At 38.1% G+C, this 21,170-nt stretch overlaps 1 protein-coding gene across 5 annotated transcripts in view; it reads right to left on the reverse strand.

The window, feature by feature from the left end:
- Positions 1-21,170, reverse strand: part of NT5C3A (5'-nucleotidase, cytosolic IIIA) — a 52,257-nt gene that overhangs the window by 24,942 nt on the left and 6,145 nt on the right. Inside the window, exon 1 of one of the 5 annotated variants that reach the window (XM_049641670.1) lies at positions 17,307-17,839. The exons of the other annotated variants lie outside the window; for them this stretch is intronic. The gene's annotated coding sequence lies outside the window, so the exon portion shown is untranslated. Of the gene's footprint in view, positions 1-17,306; positions 17,840-21,170 lie in introns of those variants that run through there. 5 annotated transcript variants of the gene reach the window in all.

Below are 21,170 nucleotides of genomic sequence, written 5' to 3' on the forward strand. Positions count from 1 at the left end.
CAGAAGCATGCAATGGCCTTTATATATTGTGGGACCAAGGGCAGGGGCTACCCTAAGATGGCCCACTTTAGAATAAAGATTATTTTGAGTTAAAAATAATCAAGACCCAGCAGATTTAGGAAAAGCTCTTTACCTCCACCCTCCTACCCCTTACAACTGCCTATAATAATTCAGATAAAAGACCTTCTCCAGAAAGACAGCTATCATCATAGATAACTACACTACTATAAATTAGGTAGAGTGGACAGAGAGGAACCTAGCAAGGCCTCTTTGATCCAAGTTCTCTCTTTGTCCACCATTTCTAAGTGGCCCAGCAAGTATTTGTTTATTCTTCCTCAGGCTTGCATTCCTTCCCTTTGAAGACCCAGACCCCTTCTCCTTGTTCACAATGACATACATACTTCATTCTGCCTGTCTTTGGAATTTCCATGTCTTTGTGGGTTCTCCAGATGTATGCTATTAAGTTTGATTTTTCCTCCTGTTAATCTGTCTCATGTCAATTTGATTCTTAGCCTAGCGAAAAGGACCTTGAGGGGACAGGATATTCTTGCTCCCTGGTAACATGTTCCATTTTAATGTATTCAGTAAAGCCTTACAAAAAAGATAATATTCCCTCTTTATTGTTGATAAGAAATCTAAGGTCTGAAGGGGTTACTTACTACTTATGTGACTTTTCTCTTATTACATCATGCTGTTTCTAGGCAATAATATACACATAACACACGAGAGGGCTAAAGATGTCTGTGAATAAGAATAATGTTTTGAAACTGTGCCAAAAAAAAAAAAAAAAGAACAAGAACACAAACACAATCAAAGTACAGAGAAAAAGAAAATGAATTTTGTTTGAAATCGCTCTCAGATATGATGTTTTGTTTTTGAAAGGGAATATAAAGGTTTTAGAAGTAAGAAGTTGGAGGCTTTTTAGCAGCACAATGAAGACCATTCAGTAGTGGACTCGAAGACTGGTCCCTGTTGCCTTGGGAGTTTCTTTACTCCTGGTCATAGAAACAAATCATTCATGAAGCTCCTAAAGGAAACTCTACGCTCGTAATTGATATGCCAAAGAGCACAGAACTTCTCGTACAGGACTCAAATCTGTGGAAGATTTGTCTCCCCTTATAACACTGAAACTGGCTGTCTTTATCAATGAGAAAAAAAGATACTCATTTGTACTTCTGAGTAACTAGTTACAACTTTTTAGATACTGTCAATTATTCAATCAACTTGAAAAGCTAAAAATGATCACTTCATATTTGTCATCAAAAAGTTTCTCAAGATTTTGAAATAATGAAAAAACAAAAAGTCCACAGAAAATCAAATCTATCTGTTTAAACCTTAATAACTTATTTATTGATTGATTCATTTTCCCTTTAATCTTGGGGCTGAGAAGTAAAGGGAATAAAAGTACTCCATTACTTCATAGTTGTATGTGAAAGAAATCCCTTCACAATTCTACATAAAACCTGTAGTAAGTATACTTTATTTCTCAACTATTTAATCTAAGACATAACTACTAACTCAGTTTACCATAATCCTATAATTTGGCTATGGAATGTATTTTTAAACTCCAATCTGAATGTGACTGACACCCTAGGAAAGTATTCCAAACAAAACAATAAAATCATATAAGAAAGACCATTCAGTAGGAGGTGAGATGCAATACTCTCTGTAAGGATTCTTGCAAAACTTGTTCCTGCTAATTCCTGTAATTGCTGTATGATATATATAGAAAGATGATTTTTTAAACATGTAAAACATCCATCTAAGCATTTGACTTCTCTTATAACTCCTCTAAAGAAGGCAAGAGTCAACTAACTTCAACACTGTGACTGATCAACACAGAATTGAAACAGATGTTGTTAATGTTTATATGAGTACAATTTTAAATGTTTAAGGAGCCAAATCAGAGATGGAACAATGAATCCTTCCATTTTGGGATGAACAGGAAGTAAAGATCTTCTGTAAGTTTCTTCTCATTTAAAATCATTCCAAAAACTTATCCTATTAGGTGATTGTTAGTGAAGTTGACTGCTGCATTTATGAATTTACAGGCATATATGCAAACTGAGGAAAACCTGTGGTTCTAATCTCAATGCATTTCTTAAAAACTCTGCAAAAATCTAGGATTGAGTAACTTAATTTTCAGAAACTCAAATGCAGTTCTCAAACATGGTTTATAACTTTTTTAACTTAAAAAGTAGTAAATTCTGTAGTTTAAACTCCTTTAGAGGAAATGACATGTATGTTGCAACAGGTAGGTCAAGTTCAAGAAAATTGGGGGCACCTGGGTGGCTCAGTTGGTTGAGCACCCGACTTTGGTCCCCTGTTGGGCTTTGTGCTGACACCTCCGAGCCTGGAGCCTGTTTCGGATTCTGAGTCTCCCTCTCTGCCCCTCCCCAGTTCCTGCTATCTCTCTCTCTCAAAAATAAATAAAAACATTAAAAAAAAAAAAGTTCAAGAAAACTGGATGTAATACTGTATCATTAATGAAGGGAGTCTTCACTGGCTCTCCTCTGAAAGGCACTATGTTCTAATATTCCAAGATGCTTAGCACTGAAATTGTTGTTTCCATTTTATTATATCTGATCTCTGTACCTGAAATGGAACAAGAAAAACTTTGTTTTAATTTTGGACTCCTTCCACAATCACACAGTTGGTATTCTGTCTGTTGAAAAGAAACAGTATTGTTTAAGATTGTTCTTTTGGTATGGGTTATACTAAAAAAATAGCAAAAATGGTTATGTTATTTATGCTTTTATAGTTCATGTTATTATATCCAATACCTCTAAATGGAGAGTACAAAAACTTACTATCTTCTTTTTGCTCTGCAGGATAAACTCATTTAAAAAATAGAAAGGTAAGAAAATGATGAAGAAATTTATTTTGAAAGAGATTCAAACTTATAAATAACTTATAGCAAAGGATTACTTGAAATTATAGGGAGGATGAATGAGAACTTGAGTTTTAAAAGTATGTAAATAGAAAAAACCACAAAATATAGTCCTAAAAGGACTAAAAAAACTTCCTTAAATATTAATAAACTCAGTATGTTAGACCAAAGTACTTAATTTAACCTATGAAAAGTTTTGGTAACATATGTTCAACAATGGAACATGCGTTCATCAGAATGGAACTTATAAAAGTAGGTTTATCAGAGAATGGCCTTCAAAGTGCTTTATACTTTATAGTCAGGCATCATACTGGTGATCTCTTTCAAACTTTTAAAGGGCTCCATGCTAGATATAAACTGCTTAACAACACATAAAAAAGAGGTTAAGCTATCCAATTCCATTTATGAAACTAGTATAAAACCCTGAAACAAAAGCCTATCAAAAATAGTACAAAAAGGGGGGGGGGGTACCTGGGTGGCTCAGTCAGTTAAACTTGCAACTTCAGCTCAGGTCATGATCTTACCTCTGTGGATTCAAGCCCTGTGTCAGGCTCTGTGCTGACAGCTCAGAGCCTGGAGCCTGCTTCGGATTCCATGTCTCCCTCTCTCTTTCTCTGTCCCTCCCCCGCTCATGCTCTGTCTCTTTCTCCCTCAAAAATAAATAAACATTAAAAAAAAATTTTGGGGGGGGGGGCACCTGGGTGGTTCAGTCGGTTAAGCGTTTCACTTCAGCTCAGGTCATGATCTCGCGGTCCGTGAGTTCGAGCCCCGCGTCGGGCTCTGTACTGACAGCTCAGAGCCTGGAGCCTGTTTCAGATTCTGTGTCTCCCTCTCTCTTTGACCCTCCCCCGTTCATGCTCTGTTTCTCTCTGTCTCAAAAATAAAAAAACGTTAAAAAAATTTTTTTTTAAGTAGTACAAAAAGGGGATACATAACCTAAGTTCACATATGAATATAGATACAAAAGTCCTAGGGGTGCCTGGGTGGCTCAGTCCATTAAACGTCGGACTTCAGCTCAGGTCATGAACTTGCAGTTCGTGGGTTTGAGCCCCGCATAGGGCTGGCTCTGTGCTGACAGTTCAGAGCCTGGAACCTGCTTCAGACTCTGTGTCTCCCTCTCTTTCTATTCCTCCCCTACTTGTACACTCTCTTTCTCAAAAATAAATAAAAAAAAAAAAAAAAAAAGTAAAAAAACAGTCCTAAATAATAATGCAGTAACAAGCTAAATTCAATAGTATAGATAATCACTCAACATGGCTGAATCAAATATATCATAAAACTCAATTAACAGTCATTACAGAGGAATAAAGGATCACAGCTGACTGTATTTTCTTCTTCATATTCTTTGGTATTTTCTAAATTTTCTGTAATGAACCTACCTTATGCCCAGAAGAAAACAAATATTATTTTTAAAAAGTTACATGGCCTGGGGCCCTGGGTGGCTCAGTTGGTTAAGCATCTGACTTCAGCTCAGATCATGATCTCATGGTTCATGAGTTCAAACCCCAAGTTGGGCTCTGTGCTGAGGCTCAGAGCCTGAAGCCTGCTTTGGATTCTGTGTCTCCCTCTTCCTCTGCCACTCCTCACCTACACTGTCTCTCTCTCTGTCCCAAAAATAAAATTAAACATTAAAAAAAATTTTCTAGGGGTGCCTGGGTGGCTCAGTTGGTTAAGTGTCTGACTTTAGCTCAGGTCATGATCTCACAGCTCGTGAGTTTGAGCCCCACGTCGGCCTCTCTGCTGATAGCTCAGAGCCTGGCGCCTGCTTTGGATTCTGTGTCTCCCTCTCTCTCTGCCCCTCCCCAACTCATTCTCTCTCTCTCTCTCAAGAATAAACACTAAAAAACTTTTTTTTTTAATAAAAAAAAAGTTACATGTCGCAAAATGTAAGAATTAAGAAATACATATAATGCTACTACATCTTTGGACAAAATGGACATGCCATATGTTAAGCCATATTTATGAAGGTAAAATGAAAATTATCTATTGAGGTAAAATCCTACCTTACTACTTTTTCTGGAGTAAGAAAAACTTCCTCATTCTTTGGCTGGGAGGATAAACTAATGAGTAAGCTACACAAACTATTTAAACATTATGTTAGATTCTCCTCCCACTCTGTATATTGAATGAAGTCATAATGTGTAAATGAGGAGTCATATACAAATTAAGCTCAGTAAAGCATTATAAAGAATTAGTACATTGGTTTAAAGAAGGCATTTAGGTGGGTGGGGAATTGGGATAAAAAGATAAAGGGGATTAAGAAGTACAAAGTGCCTGGGTGGCTCAGTCGGTTAAGCGTCTAACTTCAGCTCAGGTCATGATCTCACGGTTTGTGGGTTCAAGCCCATGTCGGGGCTGTGCTGACAGCTCGGAGCCTGAAGCCTGCATTGGATTCTGTGTCTCCCTCTATCTCTGCCCCTCCCCCATTCACGCTCTGTTTCTCTCTCTCAAAAATAAATAAACATTAAAAAAAAAAAAAGAAACACCAACTGGAAGTTATGAAATAAAGTCACGGAGATGAAAAGTAGAGCATAGGAAATATAGTCAATAACACTGTATAATCTTGTATGGTGAAGATGACGACTACACTTATCATGGTGAGCATGAACTGTTGAATCACTATGTTATACACCTGAAACTAAAAGAATACTGTATGTCAACTACACTTCAATAAAAAGAAGCAGCAGCAGTCAATAGCACACATTTAAAGATTTGAAAGGAGGGTCACTCTTAGACTACTCAAAAATGGAAGTGAAACAAAAAGACTTGGAAAAATACATTCCTAACATACTCTCATGGTTAAAATCATTATAAAACCCCTTGCAAATCAAGAAAAATAACTTAGACAATTCAGAAAAGAAGAAAATAAATGGCCACTATTATTTTTAAAGGTTCAGCTGAATATTTAAAAACATATTATTTGGTAAAAATGAGAAAAAAAAAAAATGACACCTCTTCCCAGGAAAACAGGGAGCTAGGTACTTGTATATACTCCTGGTGGAAATGTAAATTGGTACAAACTTTTCAGGGGGTAACCCGAGAGTACATTCAAAAGCCTTAGATTTGTGCATGTCCTTTGACCTAGCATTCTACTTAAACAGTTACTGATTTGCAAAGATGCTACATGAATATTTACTGATACATTATTTACCATAATGAAAAATGGAAAACAATCTAAATGCTCAACAATGAAGAACTTGCTAAAATAAATTATGATATAATAACATAAAGGAATATAATACTCTAAAATAAGTATAGAACTGGTAAGGAATAAATTAATAAATGAATAATCTTATTAAAAACAATGTTACAGGGGCACCTGGGTGGCTCAGTCCATTAAGTGCCTGGCTCTTGATTTTAGCTCAGGTCATGATGTCATAGTTGGTGAGTTCAAGTGCTACATTGGGCTCTGCACTGATAGTGCTGAGCCTGCTTGGGATTCTCTCTCTCCCTCTCTCTCTGTCCCTTCCCTGCTAGTACTATAGCTCTCTCAAAATAAATAAGTAAACTTAAAAATATAAAAATAAAAACAATGCTACAATATAATCTCATGCTGAGACAAAGGACAACAGCTACATGCATAGAAAAACAAAGGAGTATACTAAAATCTGTTTGTTTTTTTTTAAGCTGGTGAAAATTGCTGATTACTTCTTTTTGTTTACCTAGATGTAGTAATTTTTTTATATCAGCATGCATTATATCATATAAAATAAAAAGATAATCAGGGGAAAATTAAGCTTAAAACAGGTAAATTAAAAGGGAGAAATTCTTTATAAAAAACTGGATCTAATTCAGGTACTAATGAGTCCTTAATTATTAAAACTTCCCTAAAACAGAGCCATATGACTGGAAATCCACACATGTGAACTTCATGAATAAATTTTTAAACATCTATACTCTATCATATGATATGCTTGTTTTTAGTGTATTAGAGGGGATTCAAAATTAGTGAAATACATGTAGAAGCTTTATTCTTTATAAAAGCCCATGTTTCTCATACAACTTTAGTGAAATTAAATTTCAGTAACTGAAAATGATATTATAATTATATATGCCAAGCCTGTAAGTATGCTACTCAGGTCAATTTAACCACATACAAATTATGATTGCAGGCCAGCAAGGATTAGGCCCTAGAGGGCTAGGTACTCAGGTGAAAAACTGTTGCTCAACATTCTCTCTCCATTCCGAATCTTTTTCTTTTTCTTCTTTTGAGTTTTATTTATTTATTTTGAGAGATGGGGAGGGGCAGAGAGAGAAGGAGAGAGAGAGAATCCCAAGCAGGCTCTGCAGTGGCACTGTCAGTGCAGAGCCCGATAAGGGGCTCGAACTCACTAACCATGAGATCATGACCTGACCCATGATCTTAACCAACTGAGCCACCCAGGCGCCCCTTCATTCCCAATCTTTATAACTTTAAGAAAGATGTATGATGATATAATTAGACATTCTGCTTTTATCTCCAGGCCTGAGAGCTCAAACAGAATACTGTTTAGAGACAATTGTTAAATCATTACTTAATATGAAGCTCCTATAAGAGAACATCATGTCTACAAGACAGCTGTGAAAAGAATTGCTTTACCTCAAGAAGGAAGAAAAGAGGATTAGCATTTATTGAATAACTACTATGTGGTAAACAAAGTTTGGCACTATATGCATATCATCTCTTTTTTAATCTTAACAACCCAGGGTAGATATTTAGAATGCACTGTTGGAATTCTCCTAAAGGCATTATTTAAAATACCAAGTAAAATAAACAATACAAACACAAAGACAGAACATATTCTTAATATAATACCCTGAAAGAAACAAGGGGGCAGAAGAGTTTTTAGGTGAATCTTCTCCATTCTGGAGAACTGGAAATTGAGACTTAGAAATTGTCCAAGGCTAGGGGTGCCTGGGTGGCTCAGTCGATTAAGCAGCCGACTCTTGGTCTTGGCTCAGGTCATGATCTCACAGTTGTGAGACTGAGCCCCACATTGGGCTCTGAGCTGAATGTGGAGCGTGCTTGGGATTCTCTCTTCTTCTCTCTGCCCCTCCCCTACTCATGCTCTTTCTGTCTCTCTCAAAGTACATAAACATTTTTTTAAAACCACAAAATTTTCCAAGGCTAAACCATCAGATTGTGGCAGTGCTGAGTCTGACCCAAGGATTCACCAACTACTAAACTCTCAAACATTATATGTTATGACTTCATTCCCTTACCAGATACTCTAGAGTTCAAGTCAGCAATTATGAAACTTGTTAAATAAATTATTTTATCTTTATTATATAAGATACAATACTTATAAATTACAGAATAACTGAATTAATTATGGAACACTAGATTTCCCCATCCTACCAAAACTAAGCCATGTGACAAAACCATCAAAAAGATGAAATAGAATAAAGTATTTAACTTGGAAAGAGAAAAAATTAAAAAAAAAAATTTAAACATTTATTTGTGAGAGACGAGACAGCATGAGCAGGGAAGGGGCAGAGAAGAGAGGGAGACACAGAATCTTTGAAGCAGGCTCCAGGCTCTGAGTTGTTAGCATAGAGCCCAGCACAAGATCATGACCTGAGCAGAAGTGAGACGCTTAACCAACTGGGCCACCCAGGCGTCTGGAAAGAGATAAAATTTTTAAAGATCAGCAACACAATAACACTTCATTAAAGCAATTCTTATTCCCAAGTGGGAAGCAGGCTTTCTTTAAGCATACTGAGGGCTGGTCTGCTACTTACTAAGCTAGTTCCTGAGCAAATTAATACATATTATGACAACATTACTAGCTGGACTGTGTTTTTAAGGATTAAATAAAGTAAACATGCACAGTGAATTTAACCATAAGTAGACACCCCCAAATCTTAGTTCCTTTCTCCTGGTCACAGGATGATAGGGCGGTGCCCAGCTAACCCAAATGGGAATCAGTTTCTAAGTGTTTTCTAGTGCTAGCCCCAGGGTAGCCCCCTGTTTTCTTGAAGTAACTTCAGTGGGTTTCTGTTTTGTCACTTTTCACTATGCTGTTATGCTTAGGTTCTCACGCTTTTCCTATCTCCCTCCATCAAAATTGACTGAGGGTCTCATTACCTTACAACACTAATGGTGTCACAGAGAAATCTAGATAAATTTTGGGTTTTTTTGATGATGGTGTTTTGAACCCAGGCTCTGAGTGGGGCATTTGATGTAAAATAAACGAGAGGGCTGTGCCATGACAAGGCTTCAGAGATAAAATGGGGACAGGAAGGATCTTGCGGGAACCCACATCACGTTAAACATGTGACTATCTATTTCCACCCACTTACAAGCAGGAACTTGCCAAACAAATTAAGCAACCTTCCAATCAACCACTAAATAAAACGCTGTAATCTACTAGCACCTTGCAAATGAGGAAAATAAACAACATATATGGAAAAAAAACAGACAATGGAATTTACATCTATAATGGCAGAAGAGTGTCAGTTGGTTTAAATTTTATAGATTAATGGTTTGTAAGGGCAGAACGATAACTTTCCCTCTACCCTTTTATGTTCTTTGCTGAGACCACCCATACTAAAAAGATTAACTAAAAAGATTAACAGAAAAGAAATCCTTAATTTCACACCTATGGGAACCCACAAAGATAAGAGACCTAAAAGCAGTCAGGCAATTGAGGCTTATAAACCATCCTGAGCTAAGGAGAAAGGGGTAGAGGTCTGGGGCTTCAAAGGGGAGGAAGGCAATTCCAGGAAAATGAGAAGAGCAACATTTGCCTCCATGCAGGTAAATCTCTCAGATAAAAGAGCAATCTCTGGTAATAGCTCTCTTCCTGGTACACGCCCCTTTCTAAATTCTTTTAGGCAGGTAGAAGGGCAGTAAAAAGCTTTTCCTGACCCCTCTGGGTCTTGACTGGCTTCAGTTCACAATAATTCACATGACAAAGTGGCACATTTTGGGGTGGCAAACCTTTAGGTTTAAGCAGCAATGAGAGAGTAAACATAAAAATGTATCAACAAGAAAGGTAATTTAGAAAGCCAGCACTAAGCCATAGCAGAGAGAAGTCTGCCACCTGCTGACACAAAAATGGAATTGTGTAGATTTCCTTGATTGACATTTTTAAAGGTGGGGGGAACCTCAGATAAGGTTCATGGCACTGGATTTCAAATAACTTACTGTACTGAGGAGACAAATTACAATCCCTAATTTAAAAGAGAATAAGGATTAAAACTGGATTTCAGGTTCTTTATAGGCTTAATTCAGTACCTCTAAATAAGGTGATGTCTGAATTATTTTAAATGCAAACAAAAAAGAAATATATGGAAATGATTTAACAAATTGTAGGAAACATTCAAACTGCTACGATGAATTAAGGATAATCCAAGATACTTTGTAAAAATTATAAAGTCTGTGGGGGAGGAAAAATAATTTTGCCTATACCCTTCTAGGTTCTTGGCCAAAACTCTCCTATAAAAAAAGACAGATTAATAGGAGAAAAACAAACACAAGCGTAATAACATGCATACTTCCTGTATACATGGGAGATACCCAGGAAAACTAAGTAACTCCCTGAAATGGCCCAAACCACCATCTTCAATACCATCTCGAGTTAAAGAAAAAAGAAGACGGCAGATTTTGAGGTTACCAATCCTGTTCCCTTTTAAATCCTACAGATTTCACCTCTGCAATCCACCAATTTTCTGTCCCCTTTTTACTACTACGCCCATAGCAGTCTCGGGCTTCATTCTCTTTGATCCAGGCTTATTTTAATTCCTGCTCCTTGAGTGTGACAGAATATCGCCCCAACATATGCCTCTTTGGCACAAGGATTATTTTGAGCTGGTAATTTCAGAGAAACTGTAGACACCGGAGAAGCTCTGAAAAGAGCAGAAGTTCTGTTTTGCAAGGGAAATGTACATTTATAAAGGAAATCTCCATTTCTGTGTGTGTCTCCATCTCGGTACTAAAAGATAAGGAAGAGAAAGATGATGAAAGCACCTCAAACTCAAATCAATGGAGAGAATGCACTTAAATCTGCACATCAACCCTTACTCAAGTTTACCATACTTTTCTTCCTCCCATCCCACAACAGGCCTCTTTCATGACCTTTTCTCTTTTTGTCTTTAGCTGTAGATGGTATAATTTTAAAGCACCCAGGAGAGTTACTCATTTTTCCCAAGGTATCTCTCATGTACATGTGCTAATAAAACTTGTTTTTCTCTTGTTAATTCTAACTTTTGATATAGGGTCCCAGCACAGAACTTAGAAAGGCAGAGGGAAAATTATCTTTTCCTCACACTGCTCATCTCTTGATTCTAGTTATGCTAATTTCATATACTTTAGTTACCAGATTAAGCATACTAAAATGCATTCCAGACCTTACCACTGATTATTTAAAATGAATATAACACACTCAAAGGCTCTTCAGCAAATTAATTACAAATACCTTACTACTGATAATGAAGATGCTTCTATACTGTGGTCCCAACACAGGTTTTAAAATGTTTCTTTCAATTAACCAGTTTTTAAAAAAATAAACATGGTCATGTTACTTCAAACACTACAGAACATTAAAGGATGAAAAAGTAGAAATCTCCTTCCCCAGTCTCATCCTCCCAAGTTCCACCATAACTAGTAACAACTGCAAACAGCTTCTAGTACAGTTTTTCAAGAATTTCAAGTGACATACAAGCATATACATGTGTATCTCTGTCAGAACCACAACTGTTCTAGAACATGCTTTTCTCCCTAGTTACTATCTTTCGAGTTTTTTTAAATGTTAACTCATACAGATTTACTTTCTTATTTTTTAAGCTGCAATAATATTTTATTATACAAATGCACCATAATGTAACTGATTTTGGAGTGGTGGGAGTCCAGAGCTGATGGTCAAGAAAGAATTCTTGTGACGTCTTTGGCGCAAAAAGGTGATTTTATTTATTAAAAAAAATTTTTTTTAATGCTTATTTATCTTTGAGAGAGACAGAGTGCAAGCAGGGGAGGGGCAGAGAGAAAGGGAGACACAGAATCCGAAGCAGGCTCCAGACTCTAAGCTGTCAGCAAAGAGCTTGATGCAGGGCTCGAACCCACGAGCTGTGAGATCATAATGTGAGCTGAAGTCAGACGCTTAACCGACTGAGCCACTCAGGCACCCCCAAAAAGGTGATTTTACTAGAGTACAGGGACAGGACCTGTGGGCAGAAAGAGCTGCACTGGGGTTGTGAAGAGTGACTGATTATACACCTTCAGGTTGGGAGAGTGTTAGGTATAGCATAAATCTCTAAGGTATTTTGGAAACAAGGTTTCCAGGACTTCAAGGGGCTAGCTGCTATTAGGAAAAGGTCATTTATTACTGTTTAGTAAAAATTCAGTCTTGAGACCCTTTAGATGTTTATTATCAGTGGGCCACATGATTGCTATCATATATCTTGGGGGGATGGGTTATAAAGGAGGGTTCCAAAGGAATTTTTATATGTAAAGTAGACTTACAGGATCCTGGGGTGGGGGGTGGGGGAGCTGCAGTTGGGATACTGTTAAGCTAAGATTGCCTTTTGCCCTGAGCAAAGTGTCATCATTGAGGCAGCTGAATTCTTAAAGGAATGTCACTGCCTGTTTCAAGACTTGTCAATGCATTGTAGGCAGTAAGGAAACTTAATTTTTCATTTGCCTTTCTTTCCCACAAGTAACCAATGCACTATAATTTATTTAACCAGTGTATATATCATTTCCAACAGAGTAAATGAAAGTGCTCATTTTTCTAAATGCTCCTCACTGATTTCTCTTTCCACACAGTAATTGTTTGGTAGCCCTTAATTGTGACTCTTTGTGAACAATTAAACTGGATTTTTTTTTTAACAAATTTTGTAAACTTTGAAATTTTGCTGGGGACAAAAATTTGAATTCTTTAACTTCTATGATTCTCAAACTTTAGCTCACATTGGAATCACCTGGAGGGCTTATTAAAGAAAGTAAAGAGCGCCTGGGTGGCTCAGTCGGTTAAGCGGCCGACTTCGGCTCAGGTCATGATCTCTCGGTCCATGAATTCGAGCCCCGTGTCGGGCCCTGTGCTGACAGCTCAGAGCCTGGAGCCTGTTTCAGATTCTGTGTCTCCCTCTCTCTGAGCGCCCCCCCCCCACCCCCATTCATGCTCTGTCTCAAAAATAAATAAATGTTAAAAAAAATTTAAAAAAAAATAAAGAAAGTAAAAAGATCTACAGATATGATGGTTTTTAGCTAGAAAAGATCATTGGTTCTTGGATAATTAAAGTTCTTGGATATTAAAGTATCAGGGCTCCTGGCTGCCTCAATTGGTAGAACATGTAACTCTTGATCTCAGGGTCGTGAGTTCAAGCCCCACAATGGGCCTAGCCCTTACTTAAATATAAAAACAAAAAAACACCCGAAAAGTATTATAGTATCTGGTTCAAGGGTGGCTCCATCTGTTGCGTAAATGAATTCACAACAAAAAGAATTAAAAACTCCAATGGTATCAGGAAGTATTCTGGCTAACATAAAAACAGCTCACTAGATTAGAGCTCACACTTGCTGAAGCTGATGTGGTGAAACTTGCTACATGAGGATAACACATAGGTAACATGGCAAATGTGATTTGAAAAGACAAAGTCATATGCCTGGTACAAATATCTCCACACTTGCAAATTTGGGATTCAAAATGATCTTGGACATATTCTTTGCCAATGTCAAGGGTTTAATATATTCCCCTTATTTTACAATATATATTTTATTCAGACTGGATCAAACATGATTGTCACTCTTCAAATAACACCACATCCATCAAACATTACCCAATGTAATCTCCTATTCCTTTGAATTCCACACAGCCTTTCCTTGCTATCTCTTTCACAAATTTATATTTATTCATTCTAGAAGTACTGTTAGGACTCTAGCTTTTAAGCTAGTTGTGGCACATAATTGGGAGACTAGCTTCTAAATCTTAGCATGCATAAACCCAGTGTGATATCTCCAGAACTACTGAAGACCTAGGTATTTCAGGTATGAATGAATAAATCTTTATGCTTGTGGCAGACAGAAGAGCAAAGCTATTCTGAGTCTGTATTCTGGACTGCTGTCCAGAATGGCCAAGGACTTGTAGCAGTTGGAATGCTCTGTTTTTCCACCAGCCAACTGACCACCAGTAATCCTAGATTATATACATGCATTTATATTTGATCAAATTTTAAATCAATTTACTGAATGGCAAGTAATACAGAAAAAGAATAGGGACTATGGTATAGTACGGTAGACTGCTTATTACCTAATTCCTCCCTTTCTTTCTTACTAATAGAATCTTAATTTTATTGGGGGGGGGTGATTTCTCAGTCAAAAAAATTCCTCAGCTTCACAATTAGGGTGGCTATGTGACACTGTCCTCTCTAATGACAAGTGAGGAGAAAGTTCTGCTTTACTGAAATGAGCATTCTCCTCCCTGGAAGATGGACATGTTGGGCAGGACTACAGAAGCCATCTTGTCACCATGAGAAGAGCCAAGAGAATTTCAAAGACCTCTGTCTTGATACCCATGTGCCCCCTAATTAACACCAGCAACTGCCTATTTTTTGGACTTCTTATATTAGAAAAATAAAATGTTTATTGTTTATTAAAGCCACTGATTTGGGGTCTCTGTTTCTCTTAGTTGGGTGCAACAAATAAAAAAGGCAAATATGGACCAATCTAGACCCTTAAAAACCACACATAACAGTAAACAATACGAGACAGTGTATAAATTGCTCCTTTATGAGAAATCATCAGGAAATACCACAGGAGTTCAGGGAATATGCTTTACAAAACAAATCATTAATTCAAAACAGGTCCTAAAAGGTCATAAATCTGTGTACTGATGTAAATTAGACAAAAGTTGAGATATAAAGATATTTTCAAAAGCCTATGCAACAGCTGAGCCACTAAAGCAGTTGTGTTTAAATCTTCATTCCCCGCCCTCTCCCTTTTCTAAATATACATTCAATAGTGGGCTTTACACTTACTCAGTATAGTACCCAGAGAACATCTGATGTTACCTTAAAATAGAAGGAAGAAGTTTTTGTTAGAAGTTTATCTCCAGGAAGGAAACTCACTCAAGTTTCAAAAATACCACCAGCTATTTAAGGAGTAATTGTTGGTGTGTAGAAGGAAGCCGTGAATAAATGGGGTGCCTGGGTGGCTCAGTCGGTTAAGCATCGGATTCTTGATTTCAGCTCAAGTCATGATCTCGTGTTTGGTGGATTCGGGCCCCAAGTCAGGATCTGAGCTGACAGTGTGGAGACTGCTAGAGACTCTCTCTCTCTCTGCTCCTTTCCCGCATGCTCTCTCTCTCAACCAACAAACAAACTTCAAGAAGGAAGCCATAAATAGTTGAGATGTGTTTAAATTAGAAATCACAGTTTTAACTGGCTGTGGAGCTTCTAGTGAGGGGGAAGCCAGTGTCCATCTTGTCAGTCCAGATGAAAGAATGAACACTAGAGAGAGGTTGTATCACCCAAGGAGGCTGAACAAGCCAAGGAAGACACAGAACACATAAGCCTAGACTCAAGAAATGGGAATGCTTGCTTATCATTCAAAAGCATGTAGGAGTCCAGGGCAGGCCGCCTCGAGATGGGCCACTCTGGCAAGAAGATTATTTTGAGCTGAAGGCAAGCGAGACCCTGTGGGCTCAAGAGAAACTTTTGTCCATCCTTTAACTACATAGAAGAACTCTAAATTGGGGGATCTTCCCAGAATAAGGAGACAAATTTTACGTGAGTGACTCATCTACGTGGCAAGGCAAACGTCTAATTACCATACAGCTGCTCTTCCTTCTGTCCTGTGAAGTGCATTCCTCTCAAGCCTCAGACCCCTATTCCCTTCTCCTGAGTTCAGAATGACATGTACACTTCATTTTGTCTGTCTTTGGAATTTTCATGTCTGGGTGGATTCCCCATATGTACGCTATTAAATTTGATTTTCTCTTGTTAATCTGTCAATTGATTTCTTGTTGATTCTTAGTCCAGTTAGAACCTTTGAGGGGTCACAATTCAGCCCATAACAATGAGTAACATCTAAAAAAATTCACAGAATGTTAAACTTACGTAATAGGATATTAACTTAGGAATCTTCCTGTTTCGGTTCAATTCAGTGACAGGTATCGTACCAAGGTGAGGGGAGGAAAATGGGGAGAATTGGCTTGATGACTCTTGGGCCCTCACCCACTTAAGGAATACAAAAGAGTGAAAAGAGTGAAGAGTTGTTGCTGTGCCCTCTGCTTCTAAGGGAATGGGGATGGTGGAGTGCTACCTTCTCACCAAGCAACAGGGGACTCTTGTGGGGTCTCTGGGAGAACCTGAAATGTGTTTTCCACCTGACCCAAGCTACAAAAGATACTCAGTGGGACAGAAGGGGCTCTGCTATGCTCCACTGGCAGCACATACACTAAACTTGGAACACTAAGGAAATTAGCATGGCCCTGTTACAAGGATGATGGCGAATTCATCAAGTATTCTATCTTCTTTACAGTTAACACTGTACTATATAATTGAAGTTTGCTGAGAGTAGAACTCAAATGTTCTTAGATGTTCTCACACACAAACACACACACACACACACACACACAAAGATAAGTAGGTAAGGTGATGGGTGTATTAATTAACTAGATGGGGAATCCTTTCCACAGTGTATATTATATCCAATCACAACGCACACTTCAAATATTTCATAATTTTGTCAGTCATAACTCTGTAAAGCTGACATTGTTAAAAAGTGGCTTTGTTGTAATAGCCTGTACTCCTAGAGTTTGTCAGAGCCAGGGATAAGTGAATGTTTCCCACAGACTAGAAGAGAGACAATGCAGGAGGGAACCAGCCAGAAACCTATTTATGTCCAGCCCACAAGAGCCACCTGTGAGGGAGAGACTTCAAAGGCATGAACCTGTATGGAATGGATCACTTAAAAAAAAATCAGGTTGAGGTAGAGTGGGGTACCAAAAAAATTAATTGCCCATATTATGGGGCTACAGTGGAAGAAGAAAAAGCCAACTTTATTTAAAGTTTATTTATGTAATCTCTACACCTAATGTGGGGCTGGAACATGACCCCCAAGATCAAGAGTCACACACTCTTCCAACTGAGACAGCCGGGTGCCCCGAGGAAGTCAACTTTAAATATCTTGCAGGCCCAGAAAGCACAAACCTATCGAGTCAAATAAGAACTCACATTTCTTTACTTTCTAGTAAAAGACAGCCTTCCTCCTACCCTATTAACCCAAAAGTCTGAAGCAATGGCTAGCGGGGGAAGGAAGAGCATCAGGGAAACAGAGAGGGTGACTTCATCCTTCCATCCAATCTCAGATCACTCGCCACCATTAACTAGGGAGGGGAGGAGCCACCTGCAGTGAGCCATCGCTTTGGGGTAGTGAAGAAGTGTTAGTCAGAATAGGTTATGGGGCTATAACAACACAAAAATCTCAGTTCCTTACCACACAAAAAAGTTGATTTTTCATTCACACAAAGTCCAATATGGGTTCAGAGGGCTCTCCAGGGCAGCTGTCCTCCACATATTGGCTCAGTAGTCCAGGCAGCTTTGATATTGTGTTGTCTCCATGTCAACATGATGCTTCAGGGTTTACTCTAGTAGTAGGAAAGACTAGGGACAACTGTGTAACTGTTCATAACTATACTGGCCTGGAAGTAGCCATATCATCTCCAGACACAGTCTATTGGCCAGAATAGCAAAGCTTGCCCAAAGGCAAAAAGGGGAGAAGACTAAAAATACCGGTGATACTAGTAATGTCCATTTAGAAGTCTCACCACAGAATTAATATTGAAATCATGACTACTATATGACTAGACACTTGTATTTACAGAAATGGAACTGACTCTGACCTCGGCTCAGGTCATGATCTCACAGTTCACGAGTTCGAGCCCCGCATCGGGCTCTGTGCTGACAGCTCAGAGCCTGGAGCTTGCTTTGGATTCTGTGTCTCTGTCTTTCTCTGCCTCTCTTTCTCTCAAAAATAAACATTAAAAAAAAGGTTATTTTTTTTGTTAAATAAAAGACTGTCTTTTACCTGAGAGTAAGCAAAAAATCATAGGTTCATCAGCATTTTCACCACTGGCAAGAAAGATTACTACTGAAAGAGGCCACAAAAGAAAGAAAAATAAAGGCATGTTCTATTTACATCCCTTGCATCATGTATAGTCCACATGCCAATCACATCTTTAGAAGAGATCACAGAAATCAAATTTAACTCCATTTTTCATAATAAAACCTTTAATCTTTGTCTAATTTAAAGATTATAATTCTATTTCCCTCAGTAAATATGTGAGGCTAGAAATGTTTGGTCTCCTTAGCCAGCTCTTTCTGTTTACTAAATAGTCTAATCAAATGAAGCCGTTCTCTTCCAAGAACATAATTTATTTTAGTTTTTAAACTCTACAAGGAAAGGTCTGTTTTCAACTTACTTTAATAGCAAATAGAAGAATAACACAAAAAGATAGGCCTTAAATTTTAAAGTCAGTTTTCAACAGTGTGGAGGTTCCTCAAAAAACTAATGATAGAATATCCCTACAACCCAGCAACAGCACTACTAGGAATTTATCCAAGGGATACAGGAGTGCTGATGCATAGGGGCACATGTACCACAATGTTTATAGCAGTGCTTTCAACAATAGCCAAATTATGGAAAGAGCCCAAATGTCCATCAACTGATGAATGGATAAAGAATATGTGGTAGATATATACAATGGAATATTACTCGGCTATGAAAAAGAATGATATCTTGCTGTTTGGATGGAACTGGAGGGTGTTATGCTAAGTGAAATATGGTAGTCAGAGAAAGACAGGTATCATATGATTTCACTCATATGTGGAATTTGAGAAACTTAACAGAAGACCATAGGGGAAGGGAAGGAAAAATAAGATAAAAACAGAGAGGGAAGCAAACCATAAGAGACTTTCCAATATGAGAAAAAACTGGGGGTTGTTGGGGGTGGGGGTTGGGGGGGGCGGGGGAATATGGATGATGGGCACTGAGGAGAACACTTGTTGGGATGGGCACTGGGTGTTATATGTTAGTGATGAATCACGGGAATCTACCCCTGAAGCCAAGAACACACAGCATGTAGCTAACTTGAGAATAATAATCATTAAAAAGTCAGTTTTCAGTCTTTCAATACTTTGGATTAAAAGATAACACAGGGGCACCTGGGTGGCTCAGTTGGTTAGGCATCTGACATCAGTTCAGTCATGATCTCATGGTCCATGAGTTCAAGCCCTGCATCAGGCTCTGTGCTGACAGCTGGAGCCTGGAGCCTGCTTCAGATTCTGCATCTCCCTCTCTCTCTGCTCCTCTCCCGCTCATCTCTGTCTCTCTCTCTCTCTCTTAAAATAAAAAACATTAAAAAAAATATATGTAACACATGAAAAAATACTCAACATCACTCATCATCAGGGAAATACAAATCTAAACCATAATGAGATACCACCTTACACCTGTCAGAATGGCTAAAATTAACAACTCAGGCAACAACAGATGTTGGCGAGGACACAGAAAAAGAGGAACCCTTCTGCACTGTTGGGAATGCAAACTGGTGCAGTCACTCTGGAAAACAGTAAGGAGGTTCCTCAAAAAATTAAAAATAGCTACCCTACAAACCAGCAATTGCACTACTAGGTATTTATCCAAAGGACATAGGAGTGATGATTCGAAGGGGCACATGTACCCCAACGTTTATAGCACTACTACTGACAATAGCCAAAGTATGGAAAGAGCCCAAACATCCACTGAATGATGAATGGATAAAACAGATGTGGTAGATATATATACAATGGAATACTACTCGGCTATGAAAAAGAATGAAATCTTGCCATTTGCAATAAGGTGGATGGAACTAGAGTGTATTATGCTAAGCGAAATAAGTCAGTCAGAGGAAGACAAATATCATATGATTTCACTCATGTGGAATTTAAGAAACAAAACAGATGAACATATGGGAAGGGAAGCAAAAACAATATAGAAAGAGAGAGGGAGACAAACCATAAGAGACTCTTTTTCCTTTTTTAATGTTTATTTTTGAGAGACACAGAGAGACAGACAGAGAGTGAGCAGGGGAGGGGGAGAGAGAGAGGGAGACACAGAATCTGAAGTAGGCTCCAGGCTCTGAGCTGTCAGCACAGAGCCCGATGTGGGGCTCAAACTCAAGAGCTGTGAGATCATGATCTGAGCTGAAGTCCGATGCTTAACCAACTGAGCCACCCAGGCATCCCTAGAGAGACTATTAAATACAGAGAACATACTGAGGGTTGCTGAAGGGATGTTGGGTGGGGGGATGGGCTAAATGGGTGGAGGGGCATTAAGAAGGACACTTGCTGGGAGGAGCACTGGGTGTTATATGTAAGTGATGAATCACTAAATTCTATTTCTGAAAAATTTTATGTATATATATATATATATATATAAACACCCAGTGATCTATAGTCAGCTTTCTAAAACAACTTTAAAACCACAAATTACACATATGGTATTTTGATAATTTGAAAAGTTGGTCAATTTGTTATCAATATATTAAGGGCTTTACATTTTCTGTCCTCAATGACACTAAATAAATTTTCTGGACTAGTTTCTGCAATTAATACAACAGAACACCAAATCCTAAGTTGTTGTACTGAGAGATCAATGTATTGGACAGCTCAATGCAAAATTTTATAAAAGCAAATAAAACCCACACTGTTGGCTAACCTATCTAACAAGAACGATGACTAAAGAGGAACAGTGGGGAAAACAGAGATTCTGAGATTCTTAAAACTGTAGGGAAGTTCTGTGGTGGATCACTGTAGGACAGGAAAGCTAGCATTCATTCAGGAATAACTAGTAAAAACACTTGCAAGATTTCTCCTAATATAATCCAGAAAGAAGACGAATTCTTATAAAACAGCGTATGTGTATATAAACATATATACATCTGATTAAAATGTTTTTACTTTAAAATAATTGTCATTTGAAAGTGGCTGCATCTTGTAAGGAGTTTCATCGGTGCTGTCCTAATGCCCTGATGGCTAACCACATATATTTTTAAATTCTCTTTTTTTAAAAGCCACATTTAGCACTTAAATTTGTACACTGCTGTTTTTTTAATCACTAACACTTAGCTTTATTTAGTTTCAAGCACTGGGTTTTACTTTTACTTATTTTTAAATGTTTACTTATTTTTGAGAGACACAGAGAGAGAGACACAGAGAGAGAGAGAGAGAGAGAGAGAGAGAGAGACAGAGACAGAGAGAGACAGAGAGAGAGACAGAGACAGAGAGAGAGAGAGAGAGAGAGAGAGAGAGAGAGAGATGG

Source organism: Panthera uncia, chromosome A2, assembly GCF_023721935.1.
Source record: "Panthera uncia isolate 11264 chromosome A2, Puncia_PCG_1.0, whole genome shotgun sequence".
Classification (NCBI taxonomy): domain Eukaryota; kingdom Metazoa; phylum Chordata; class Mammalia; order Carnivora; family Felidae; genus Panthera; species Panthera uncia.